This window comes from Otolemur garnettii, unplaced genomic scaffold (assembly GCF_000181295.1).
Source record: "Otolemur garnettii isolate 467f Iridium unplaced genomic scaffold, OtoGar3 scaffold00026, whole genome shotgun sequence".
Classification (NCBI taxonomy): domain Eukaryota; kingdom Metazoa; phylum Chordata; class Mammalia; order Primates; family Galagidae; genus Otolemur; species Otolemur garnettii.
The window spans coordinates 15,939,751-15,952,701 of NW_003852421.1; positions in this window are offsets into that span (position 1 = coordinate 15,939,751).

Sequence of the window (12,951 nt, forward strand, 5' to 3'; positions counted from 1 at the left end):
TTCTTAATTGAACTTTGATTGCAACCGTGACATGTAACACGCAAAAAAAAGTATGTCAAAATAGATTCTAGAGATATGATCTTGTCATTACACTTCCACATATTAGCAAATTTATGCAGCCTGGTGCAGATTAGTAGTTCTACCAACATTCTGGAAAAAGAGAGACATGGTCCCTCACAAAATTTAGAAAGCAGGGTGCAACACAGACCTGGACCAAGAAACTGCTGATGTGAACTGTACCACAGTGCGTGTAACACAAGCAGAAGCTCAAGACAGTACAGTCATGAGAGCAGATCACGTGAGAGCTGACCACCCAGCCAGAGAGCATACCAAGAGCTTCTGGAAGAAAGATGCTAACTGTGGTGAGCAACCAAACTGTGGGGAAAAAAACAAAATGTCTTTTTCTTGGAAGGAGAAGAACCATGGTCACAGTAACCAAATACCCACAGCCAGTCTAGCTCACAACCACCTGGCCCCATAGTGGGAGTGAAGCTTAGGTCCTGCCTGCCTGATCAGAGAAAGAGAGATCTCCAAAGCCTCATAGGGATACAGAAAATATCAGTCTTCATTTCCCCTGTCTTTCATTCTTTCTCTTAACTAACAAAGTCCCTAAATTATCACATTCTTTCCATCTGTATTTCTAATGAATTCATCATTTTTCAACATGGAGTCTCATGTGGAGATCTGTGTTGTGTGACCATTTGATTACAAAATGTTGAACAGACTGAATTATTTCAAAGCATATATATTTTTGGAGTGGGTAATATGTGGAAGGCACTTTGATATTTGTTCTGAGATGTACAAGAGGAGTCCTACAGAGTCCTTGAAAAGCTTAGTAGTAGAAGTAAAAAGGCGATTCAGAAATAGCAATAATGCATATTCACAGTATTTTGTCTGGTCAGAGAACAGACTTGGTAGGATGCCGTCTTGGTTATCCATTGCTGCGTGACAAATCACTTTAAAATTTAGTGCCTTATATACGTACACCATGGAATATTATGTAGCCTTAAAGAAAGATGGAGACTTTACCTCTTACATGTTTACATAGATGGAGCTGGAACATATTCTTCTTAGCGAAGCATCTCAAGAATGGAAGAAAAAGTATCCAATGTATTCAGTCTTAACTATGAAACCAATTTAAAGCTTTCTTATGAAAACTATAACCCAATGATAGCCCAAGAAGCAGGTGAAGGGTACAGGGGGGAGAGGGGAGGGGGGATGGAGGGAGGGTAATTGGTGGGACCACACCTACGGTGCACCTTACAAGGGTACATGTGAAATTTATTAGGTGTAGAATATAAATGTCTTAACATAATAACTAAGAAAATGCTGCAAAGGCTATGTTGACCAGTTTGATGAAAACATTTCAAATTGTATATAAAACCAGCACATTGTACCCTATGATTGCATTAGTGTACACAGCTGTGATTTAAAAAAAAAAAAAAAAAAAAGCCTGAAAAAAAATGGAAAAAAAAAAAAAAAAAATTTAGTGTCTTACAACAATAGTGATTACTATTTCTCCTGATTCAGCGGGTAGGTTATGCAAGTGGTCCTTCTATTCATAATGTTGGGCTCACTCCTGAAGCTACTGTCATTGCCTGTTCAGCTCAAGCTGGAAGATCAAGACAGGTTCACTTATGTGTCTGGCAGTTGGTGCTGGCTGTCACTGGGACATCTAAGTGCACCACATTGTCCTCATCCTCTAGTAGGCCACTTCACAACATGGTAGTCTTAGTGTCTCAGGAGGGCAACAGTTGAAAGCCACAAACACCACTTCCAGCCCATTTTACTGGTCAAATAAGTGACAAGATCAGATAAGATTCAAGAAAATGAAAAAATAGACCTAGCTCTTGATAGTAGAAGCTGCAGTATCACATTACAAAGATGCACTTATAATGGACACAGGGGACATAATTCACTGGGGATTGCAATTATATATCTCTACTGACCACAGATGGCAGGTGGAATTAGGTGACACCTGCCTGCATATCCACCAGGAGTTCTGAGCAGACCAGCTTCCAAACATCACAGACTATTTCAGAAGCATCTTCTCTATCACGAAGTCTCTCATGCTTGGGAATTACTGCAACACTGATCATGAACATATCCGAATTTGCTTGGGCTCCAAGATTTTAGAGACAAGTATCTTGTGTTCCATCCCAAATTGGAAATCAGACTTTTGCCAAGGTTGGCCTTACTGGAGAAGCTCCTGTTAAAAGAAACCTGATGTGAAAGGCACAACTCCAGGAGGCTGTGGGCACAGCTCAGGTGGAAGGCCGCATATGGCTGCATGGTTTGTGCACTGCACAGAAGCCCTGGCCAGGGCAGAGAGCTGGGGGTTAACTTCTCAAGGGCTTAACTTGCTACACTGTATGACCATGATCCCTGTGTGACAGGGCTGTGCTTACCTGGGGAAGGCACCTTTAAGTAGTCTGATCAGCAAGAATACTCATTTTAAGTCACTCAAAAATTCTTACAAGCATGCACCTGATACAGTTTGTCATGAAGGACCAGCTTTGTGCTGCTTTGCTTTCATTTCCAGTCTAATGCACAGCTAGACTGCACATGACCTGTACTCAGGGTGAGAGGCATGCAATTCACCAGGCACATGAGACAACACCCCAACTTGTTCACATTCTGACTAAAGACAAGAGCATTGATTGACCATGCATTTGGCTGTTTTGGCAAAGTCAAATTGCTGTATGGGTCTCTAAACACTTGCTTCAGCATTGTACTTGTCTTGCCCAGGCTAAAATAACAGTTTGTGGACCTAAAACTAGTATCTGGGCAATGCTTTGATTAGTTTATACTATCCAGCTCTCATTCCTGAGTCAAGGACACCGAGCTAAGCTAGTCCTTGCACCCAGGGAGCCCCTGATGGAACCAGGTTGGGCATCTCACCCCAAGGGCCAACTCATAGACTAACTATTAATCTCTATAAGGAGACACAGCATAGGAAAGTCAGCCTGATTGGGCAAGGCCAATCGAGGGACCAATTAACTGGGTTTTCTCTGGAGGATAAAGACCAGAGTAGCCAGGGAACAAAAAATGTAGAGAAGGACAGAAATGCCAAGTAGTAGCGATCCCCGGGCTTGTGATAGTGAAATGAAAGCAGCTGCCCCCTCACACCATCAGTCGGCAGCCCAGAACCAGCGCCAGACCACCTGCATTTATAGTAAGCCCCTTTCTCCTGAGATGGCCTGAAGAAGGCCAGGGCCCAAAAAGAAGAGCAAAAATCAAGGCACCCCTAAAGAAGTTCCAGAAGCAGAAGTACATGTGGGATGAGGTAGGGGGAGACTTTAAGAGGAATTAAAGTCCTGCTATGGGGAAGAGTCAAATAAATATGATTTCCTCTAAAATAGCTAACTTTGATTGAACAATTAGTACATTCCAGGTCCTGTTCTAAGCACTTTACAAATATTTAAAATTTCAATTAATTCTCACAACTCTATGAAATGGCCATTATTATCCGAGTGAGGAAACTGAGGCACAGAGGGTTTAGGGAAAATGTCCAAGGTCACATAGCAAGTAAATGAGAGAACAGGAATTTAAGCCCATGTGGGAAAGCTGAAGCCATGACATCTTGATCAAAAGGTAAAATAATAGTAATGTTTGTTTTTGTTACCATGACCCGATTTTTGCCATGCAGATCAGTGCAATCTAACAAAACACAGGTTGCTTATGTCACATATATACTGCAGTGTAAGTACTGGCCTGCCTGGCTATCTCCTAACCTTAGAAAGTTTCTGTCTTAAGTTTGTACCCACAGTTCCTAAAACAGTGGCTGACATGTATCAGGAGCTCAATAAAAATCTGTGTGTAAAAGGAACACTACTACACTGCTGGTGGGAATGCAAACTAATACGTCCCTTTTGGAAAACCATATGGAGAACACTCAGAGATCTAAATATAGATCTACCATTTGATCCTGTAATTCCTCTGTTAGGTATATACCGAGAAGACCATAAATCATGCTATAATATAGATATCTGTACCAGAATGTTCATTGCAGCCCAATTCACAATCACGAGGTCATGGAAGAAGCCCAAGTGCCCATCAACCCATGAATGGATCAATAAATTGTGGTATATGTACACCATGGAATACTATACAGCCACAAAGAAAGATGGAGACCTTGCCTCCTTCATGTTTACATGGGTGGAACTGGAAAATGTCCTCCTTAGCAAAGTGTCTCAAGAATGGAAGAAAAAGTATCCAATGTACTCAACACTATTATGAAACTAATTGTTAGCTATCTTAGGAAAGCTACAATCCAAATGGAGCCCTAGACTACAGGGAAAGGGGAGGGGGGAGGGGAGGGGGAGGATGGGTGAAGAGAATGATATTGTGGGGATCACGCCTATAATTTATCCTATTTGGATACAGGTGAATTTGTCTAAAGGTTGAACATAAATGTCTTAACATAACAATTATGAGAAAGACATGATGGCTATGTTAGCCACTTGGATGAGAGTTTTCCAAACTGCATATGGAAGTAACACACTGTATCCTATGAGAGAATTAATGTACACAATTATGATCTAATAAAAAACAAATAAAAAAATCTGTGTGTATTTTTAAAGAAAAAAATATATCTGGAAGAGATAAGATTATAGAAGGTCTTCATTTTCAGACAAGAATGAAGTTTTATTTTATGGACACTGGCTGGTTTTTGAGCCTGAGTGTGACAGTGGTGTATGAACGAGGAGGAGCATGGAAGGGCTGGAGGTGGAGCTATTTGGGAGACAACATTTGCCAGGCATGTATGCTGAGAGGAGGGCCACAGAAAGGGAAAAGATGGTCCAGGTGGGCATGAGAACATGAGAGGTTAATCATGACACAGGAAGCAATACTGATCCATCAGGAGGAATGTGGCTGCCTCTCAAAGTCACATCTTTAAAATATTACAGGAGCCAAGAGTGACCGCACCTTTAAGAAAAGCAGCATCATTGAAGTTCTTGATGAACCAAAGGGGAAATCACAGAAGATAAAGATTTTGAGGAGAAAAGTTATCTAGAAGGGACTCCGTACTAGTCAGGGAATTGTCAAGGATCAGAATTCACTCTCAATGGTTCAGACAAAAAGACTTTAATAAAAGAACGACTTATATTTCCTAAGAAGCCATTACTACCCTGAAGATTGAAGGAATAAAGGCTGAAAATCTAACAGGAATCCAGTGAGAACTGGGTAAGTGATGGTCCCAGAAGGTCACAGAAACTACCAGAGACACGGTGCCACAGCTGGGAAAATGCCCCAACCTTGCTTTCCTCGCATGCCCCAGTCTCCTGATGGTTCCTTTCCTTGTCAACAAACATCTAGCCATCACCAACTGTGGGAGATGCAGCCCTCAAGGGTGAGCCCCGCAGAACACAGAGCCAGACAGAGGAGGACAGACAAACAGAACCGGAGGGGCAAACTGAGAGGGCGAACATTTTTAGAGAATGAACTTAATGAGTTTATCTTACTAATATTTTCCTTTCTGTGTGCACAGAAACAAATAAATGACAAACTAAAAAGTCTAAATACACGTAAAAGAGATTTTGCAGAAAGTATAAAACAAAAATGCTAAGTAACAAAAACATCGTGTCAATTTCATCGGCAGCTTTTCTCCTCTTTCCTGATAGTTCACAAAATACTGCTGAGTCCTATAATCAGAAGCATCGTACCACTCCTTTTTTGAAGTGTATTTGGTAAATCAGGTTACGTTCCATTGCAAGAAACAGAACCCAATGCGAAGGGACAAATAAAAATAGTATTAATTATTTCCAGTAACTCAAAAATCCACATCCAGAGTGGATTTAAAGGTGGAGTAGATTGATGGCCCAATGATAAAATCAAATTAATGGTTTCTTTCTGTCTATTTCTACTGTGTTTTTCATTATCTCATATTCACCCTAGAGCAGGCCTCCTTCTTATGGCTGAAAGAAGGCAACAACCGACTATATTTCTCGGTTTGCATGGAGAGAGAATGTTTCTGGAAACTTTCATAGGAGATCTTTCTCAAAAGCATCAGGAACACTTCCCCTTCATCTCATTGGACTGATTATCTGCTCCATAGGTATGGCCAACCAATAGAATTACACTGATTAGCATAGGCTTGAGCCACACAACCTCCACCTAGACAGCTGCACTAGAATTGGGGGTAACAGCATTCTCTCCACACCACCACCGACACCCAATAAAACCAGGGCAATTACAAAGGGAGGGGGGCGGCAAATGAGTCTTTGGGAGGTAGGTGCTACCTCGACAATTCTTTTTAACAAAAATATTTTCATTACTTTTATTACTATCGTTACTTTTTAATTGTGTTATAAAACATGCAATACACGTACAATGGACAAGATTTTTAACAGCAAACAACTGAATTCACTCTGGTTAGTGCAAATAGAAAGGGACTTCATTAACAGTATTAAGGAATTCCTAGAAGCTTCAGAAGAGTCAGAGAACTGGACCCCACAGCTGTTCAACCACACCAAATTTCTTGCAATTGAAATATCTTCTAAATACCACCTGGCAATATGGAATTTAAAATGGAAACTAGAAACTCTGCCAGCACCAGCACCAAAAAACTGAACACGGTTGCCGCCATGCTTGCCTGGAGATTGGTCTCCTCCCTGTGCCTTCACCTATCTGCCTCCAAATCCCATGTGTTCGTGTCCAATCAGCAGAGCCCAAGCACGTGCCTGAACTTTAGCTTCCTGGGAGCATGATGATAGGCTGTCTGGCATCCACTAGACAAGGCCAGATTCAGTGTGATGTGTTCAAGATTAGAAGGGCATTCAGGAGCAGCCCCAAATGATATTCAAGACATGATTTCATCCTCTGCTCCTGAGGGCCTAGGAAAATGTACTCCAGAGCAAATGAATCATGGTCCAGAGAAAGAAGGATTTGTCTGCCAAAGGACCTGCAGAATGCCTCATCCCACAGTTAATAGGATGGCATTACAAACAGGGGACTTAGGGAGGAAAAGCCTGCCTGGTTATCTCAATCTACACCTCTATCCAGATCAAAATCCACTTCATTCTAGGACCAACACCCATCTCTGCTCTAACATAAATACGCTTGTTTTGACAACGGCCCTGTGTATTCTCTCTCCATCACTTAGTTTCCCAGGTTCTTCGGACCAGATCATAATTTTACATAATACTCTGCAGACATAAAAACCTATTAAGAACAGCAAGACATATTTAAGGTTTATTTCTCTTCTTTGATGCGGCATGTTCACTCTAGGGTTCTAGAGAGTAAACTGCTGGATAAGCCAATCGACATTGCCTTTATTGGCATTTTTATAAGACTGACTTAATTGCTCATAAAGAAATATGATGAAGTTTGCACATACTGGACGCCAACTATGCATATCTCTACAAACAGCATCTCATTTAGTCTTCCCAGAAAGACGAAGATAGGTGTTATTATCCTCACTTACCAGAAAGGAAACTGAGGCTCAGGACCGTTGTCTATCTTGTCCTTGGTCATATATTCTGCCTCCTAGAATCATCTACTTTCAAAATCTTGTAACCTAGAAACAAAGAGATGACCTGCTTCTGAGATGAGAATAGGATTCTTATATTTCCCAGGACTTTTCTACCATGAACCTCCCCCAATTGTTTTCTCCCGTACTGAGATACCGTGTCTCGTTTTAGCATGCCTCTCAGATAACAGTTTCACCAACCCATCTGGCCTTGCTTTCTTCCAGCCTTCATTAACTCTAATTTCATTATCACCTGTTCTGGCGTGACCCTGCTCCCTGTGCACTTCTCTCCTTTCTCATGGGAAATGAATTTCTGTCTCTGCATCAGCTCTTTATCCAACTGCGTGAGCCCCGAGGCAGAGCGCTCATTTGTATGTAAGTACTGTCCATCTCTCCTGTCATCCCCGGCTACCTCCCAGGGCTCCGACTCTTCAGTCATGTCTGGCTTCAGATGAGACCAGAGGGAATTTCTCAACCAGCATGCGTGTTTGTGTGTGTGCACGCATGTACACGTGTGCACACACAGAATACCACTCAGAAAATGTGGATTGTATTTCCACATTTAAGTCTCCTTTCACCTTTTTAATTTTATTTTGTGAATTCTCACACCACCATAGAAAACAGCTCACGTATCCTTTGGGAGAAATCATAAATAATTTTCTAGTTTGGTAGCAAATTAGGTGTGGTTTATTTGATTTTCTCCAAAAAGCTAAATTTCTCAAAACAGTAAGTAAATGGGAGGCTGTTACAGCAATGCCAATGGGGACTCTATCAGAAAGCTCAGAAGTCCTCCTGATTAGAAAAAAAGATATAAAGGGCAAGAAAAAAAGAGCCACCACTCCTTTCTCCCTCTTTCTCCCACATTTAACACCCTAAGCACTCTCTGCCCACCAGCCCTCTGTAGCAGGACTGTCTGCCGAGAAGAGAGCAGATAAACGAGCAGGGCAATAATGCTTTATTTCCGTTTTGTTGTCAATGAGCTTGTGCTAAATCTTTCTATTCCTGTCTTCCCTCTTCACAGGTACACAGCTCAGGCAATGGGATGGGAGTGTGCCGAGTGAGGAAATATATGCACGCGAACATGTGCACTTAGGAATCACACGCACACATCTGTTCTTGTAACTTGTATTCTTTGATAAAAACGAAGGCAGTACTTTTTGTGATGTAATAGCATCTTCGCAAACTTGAATTTTTAACTCCTACCAAACTTCACATGACATCATGTATCAACTCAGGCTACACGGAGCCTCCATTGTACCTTGCTTTTTGTGTATTTTCACAAAATGTAAATGTCATCATTGTAACCACGGGCTATTTCTCTCGAGTACTGATGGGCAGCAGAGGCATTGTAAAGACCAACCAAGAAATAAAGAGAAATATCATTACTGACTTCAAAAAATAAGCAGATTGTGCTGTTCTGATCAAGATAGAAGAGAAAAAATAGGTTCAATGTGTCAAAAGAGAAGTGGCAGCTAATTTCCTAAAACAAAGTTGAACGTTTCCAAGAAAAGTTGTTTGTTTGAATTGTTCCTTCTGATTCATCCTAAGAAACCATTTTCCCCCAAGGCCTGGAATGGACATTTTGAAGGATGTATGCCTGTTATCGATACTGAATTCAGCCTCCGTGCATTATTTTTAAAGCGATCACAGTTGTAGCTGCACGCCAGTATGTGTATAGCCTTCAGATAAGCAATTGACCGTGAAATAATAGCACACAGATTTTAATATATACCCTCTGGTTATGGGTGTGCATACTAAACATACAGTATTTTTAAATAGATGCATATACATATAAACACACAAACCCCGCAAGTTAGAGCTCTCTATATCTAAATGGACTGGCAGCTGCTTGAAATTTCCCCTCTACTCTCCCCTAAGGTCTCAGGTGTGGGATTCATGAGCCAATGTCTCAGCTAGAACAGGTGTCTATCGCTGGGTAAATAGCAATTAGGCCCAAATTTCAGACTTTTTTTTTTCAAATCCCTTTCGGAGGAAAAGCCCAGGAATAAATAGTTGCTGTAACGGCCAGGGGTATTGTGTAGCATTATAGCCTCCAGCTGGTCTATTACATACTATAGACAGGCAAAGAATACGGGCACCTGACAGATGTGTTCTGTTAGCTTCATTAGGAAAGAAACAAAGAAACTCCTCAATTAATAGCAGCGGAGCCAAATGGGGGTGGGGGGGAGCTTGAGGGGAGAGGAATCATAGCCTGTTATTTAAACAGAGTCAGGGAGCCTTTCACTAGTGGCTTAATATGATTCATTAATAAAAACAGCTTTTTGAATGCCCAGTTTAAGTCAAAAGAAATCACTAGCATTTTTTTCCCCCAGCAAAGGAAGGGCAAAATGACAAATTGCTGCTGTTAAATTCATTTCATGTGGGGATGGCCTTTCTCAAAGATCCCTTAAACGGCAAGGCTGGATGTTTGTCACATTAAGTGGCAGAGCAGTTCTCAAAAATCGACTGTGGCACATCAGGGTCTCAGATGAATGGCCAGCAGCGGCCATCCAATAATTTTATATATCCAGACCAGGAAGCATTTAGTGTTGTTTAAATGAACGGGGATTTTTAAAGTAATGAAATGCAGCTCTTACCCTGATGAAAGGAAAATCTGTCCATGGAGTCACTTTTAATTTTTTTTTTTTTTTTTCTTCTTGGAATGGTTTGAAATACTAGGGAAGCCCTATTGGTGACTGTGGGTTTTATTTTTTAGAAACAGCAAGAGTCAGATTATTTCTTCTTTTGTATGTCCTTGCATATGGTACAATAGACATACAACTGTGAAAAGGTGAGTTACATATTCTATTAGCAGCATGTGAGTTCTGAATGAAAATGGTTCTTTTTCCAAACAAGTCAGGATCTGCAGTAACAACTCAGTTTTTAAAACAATAATTCTCCAGTTATGATTTTGGTGTGGTATTTTAAAAAAGAATATTGTTTGCTACCAGGAGGCTAGACAGTCTGACCCAATTTCTAGACTTAAGGAATAAATTCCACACACACTCGCAACCCATCCCCAACACTCAATTTACATAGTACAGAATGAAAAGGACTCAGAGGCAAGAGCCTAGAGAATTCAGAGAAAATTCTGGTCAATGATCCAGGTACTTTGGGCATACCCAAGGTTAAATTACTGTGAGTATATTAACCTGGATAGTTTTTTATAAGCTAAGAATGCACAGATAGCAGGATTATAACTACCAAGGCACAATTGAATGGAGAGCAGCCATAGGAGTCCCGGAGTAACCTAGGCCAGCAAGGATGTGCTCCAAAATCAGAATTGAACACTCATCTGTCTAATTGGGGTGTTGTCCCGCCAAAGAAATAGAAATCAAAACATAAATGGTCATGGCCAAATATGATGGGCCAGGGTCTTTGTGATGGAAATGTAATTGTAAATCTTTATGGCCAACTCAGGCTGTGATGTCTTGATGCTCTTCAATTTTTAAAATATACTCTTGGCTTCTATTTGTATTTTCCCCCACAAATAAAAGCCGCAGAACAAGAAGGGCTAATATCTACTCCCAAATGAACAGGAATGAAAAGGAAAAACAGCAAGCTTTCCTGGAAGCAAAGGCATTTTTTCACTCCAAAGTCTCTTTCTACATGGCTAATATTTCACACTTGACATCAAGGAATTGAAAACATGAAGGAAAAAGGTCAGAATGTGAAACTGTTATGTTCAGACTTTTAGTCATTATGGATCGTTATCTTCAGAAATTAGTAACAGTCCCACTAGTAAGTTATCATTCCTTATAACTTACAGTCCCATTTCAGAGACTTCATGAAAGAAACCTTTATTATCACTGGGAGCAGATATTTATAGAATGCAATCTTTTAAACCTAAAATAATTTTGACGAGGGTGCAGAAAATGTATAAAACTCCCACCAAAAGATGAGATCAATCCTCAAAATCATGAAAACAACTGCTTAGTACAAACAACTGATAAAATATTCTTAGCCTGCACATTTCACCTCTGCAATGTACTTCAACTCACTTAGAAAAATAGGATTTGGATTTTCATTATTTTTCCTTATTCAACTCAACGTCAAATGCCATCTTCCTTCTTTGGGAGTTTTTAACAACTCAGAAGCACTGATGCACATTTGGCTCCAAATGGAGCCTCAGCACCTGGAGGTGTTGCCCTTGATTCCTTTTGTCCCCTTTATTCCCTCACTCTATTTTCATCACATTCTGATATTTTTGCCTTCTAAATGAGTCTCAGATGCACCCTCTGCTCTCCGTTTATTCCACCATCCTTCAATCTCTCATCATTTCTCACTAGAACTATTGCTAAGTTCTCTGAATTGGTCTTAAATCCTTAAGACCAGTCTTCATTTATGGGCCAGAAGGAGCTTTTCTCAAACTAGAATCAGACAGTCCTTCTGCCATCCAAAAGTATTCTGTGAGAGGTGGGTGGATCACCTGAGCTCAGGGGTTCAAGACCAGCTTGAGGCAGAGCAAGACCCTGTTTCTAAAAATAGCTACCTGGGAGGCTGAGGCAAGAGAATCACTTGAGCCCAAGAGTTTGAGGTTGCTGTGAGCTATGATGCCAGGGCACTCTACCAAGGGTGACAAAGTGAGACTCTGTCTCAATTAAAAAAACAAAAAAACGTATTCTGTGGTTCCCATCATTTAGAAAATGAGCTCCAAAGTCTTCATCATGGTGGGCAATGACTAGATGGACCTTCTCCTGCCATCCCTCTTCATTAGTTCCAATAGCTTGTCTATATATTCTGTAAGATATCCCGTGTATCTGATTAACTATTAGGTTAGCTGTAGAGTTTTTGTTTTTTGTGTTTTGGGTTTTTTTTTTTTCATATATGCCCTTCATAAGGTTAAAAAATGTCCCTTCTACTTCACCTGAGAGAGACTTTTGACCATGAGGGTACGTCAGAGATAGTACCTTGATGACTTGATGCTAATCACAAATGATTTCCCATTTACGTGTATTAGGTGACATCTCTTCTGAGTGCATCTCATGTGTGATGTTCTTGGTCCCTTTTCACACTGATTTAATATTTTCACTTTACTGTCTCGACCATCTTTATGGCATGTACCCAGCATGGTCTCTCTGAGGTTGTTAGCTGCTTGCAACCAGGTATGGTGTCTGTGTAATTCTCTTTGCTCTGTACATTCACACGCAGAATTCATGGCCTAGTAACATATTAGAAGCAGAGACTTAAAAAGATAGGATTTCTGGTTTGACTTCTACCTTTCTCTAGAATTAATGTTTGCAAAGAAAATTTGAAAGTAGAGAAGACACTCAGAAAAATGTCTCATTAATTGAAATTTGTGCATGTGGCCAACTATGTTTGTTAGAGAGTTACAACATTTGCTACCAAGAGTGCTGAGATAGCTTAACTGGGACTTAACTGGAAAGCTGACCAAGACCTTTCATACGGTTTTCCTGTTGGTATGAGAAAGAATCACTTTCTGGTAGATTTCTTTCTACTGAGAAATCATCCACCTCTTT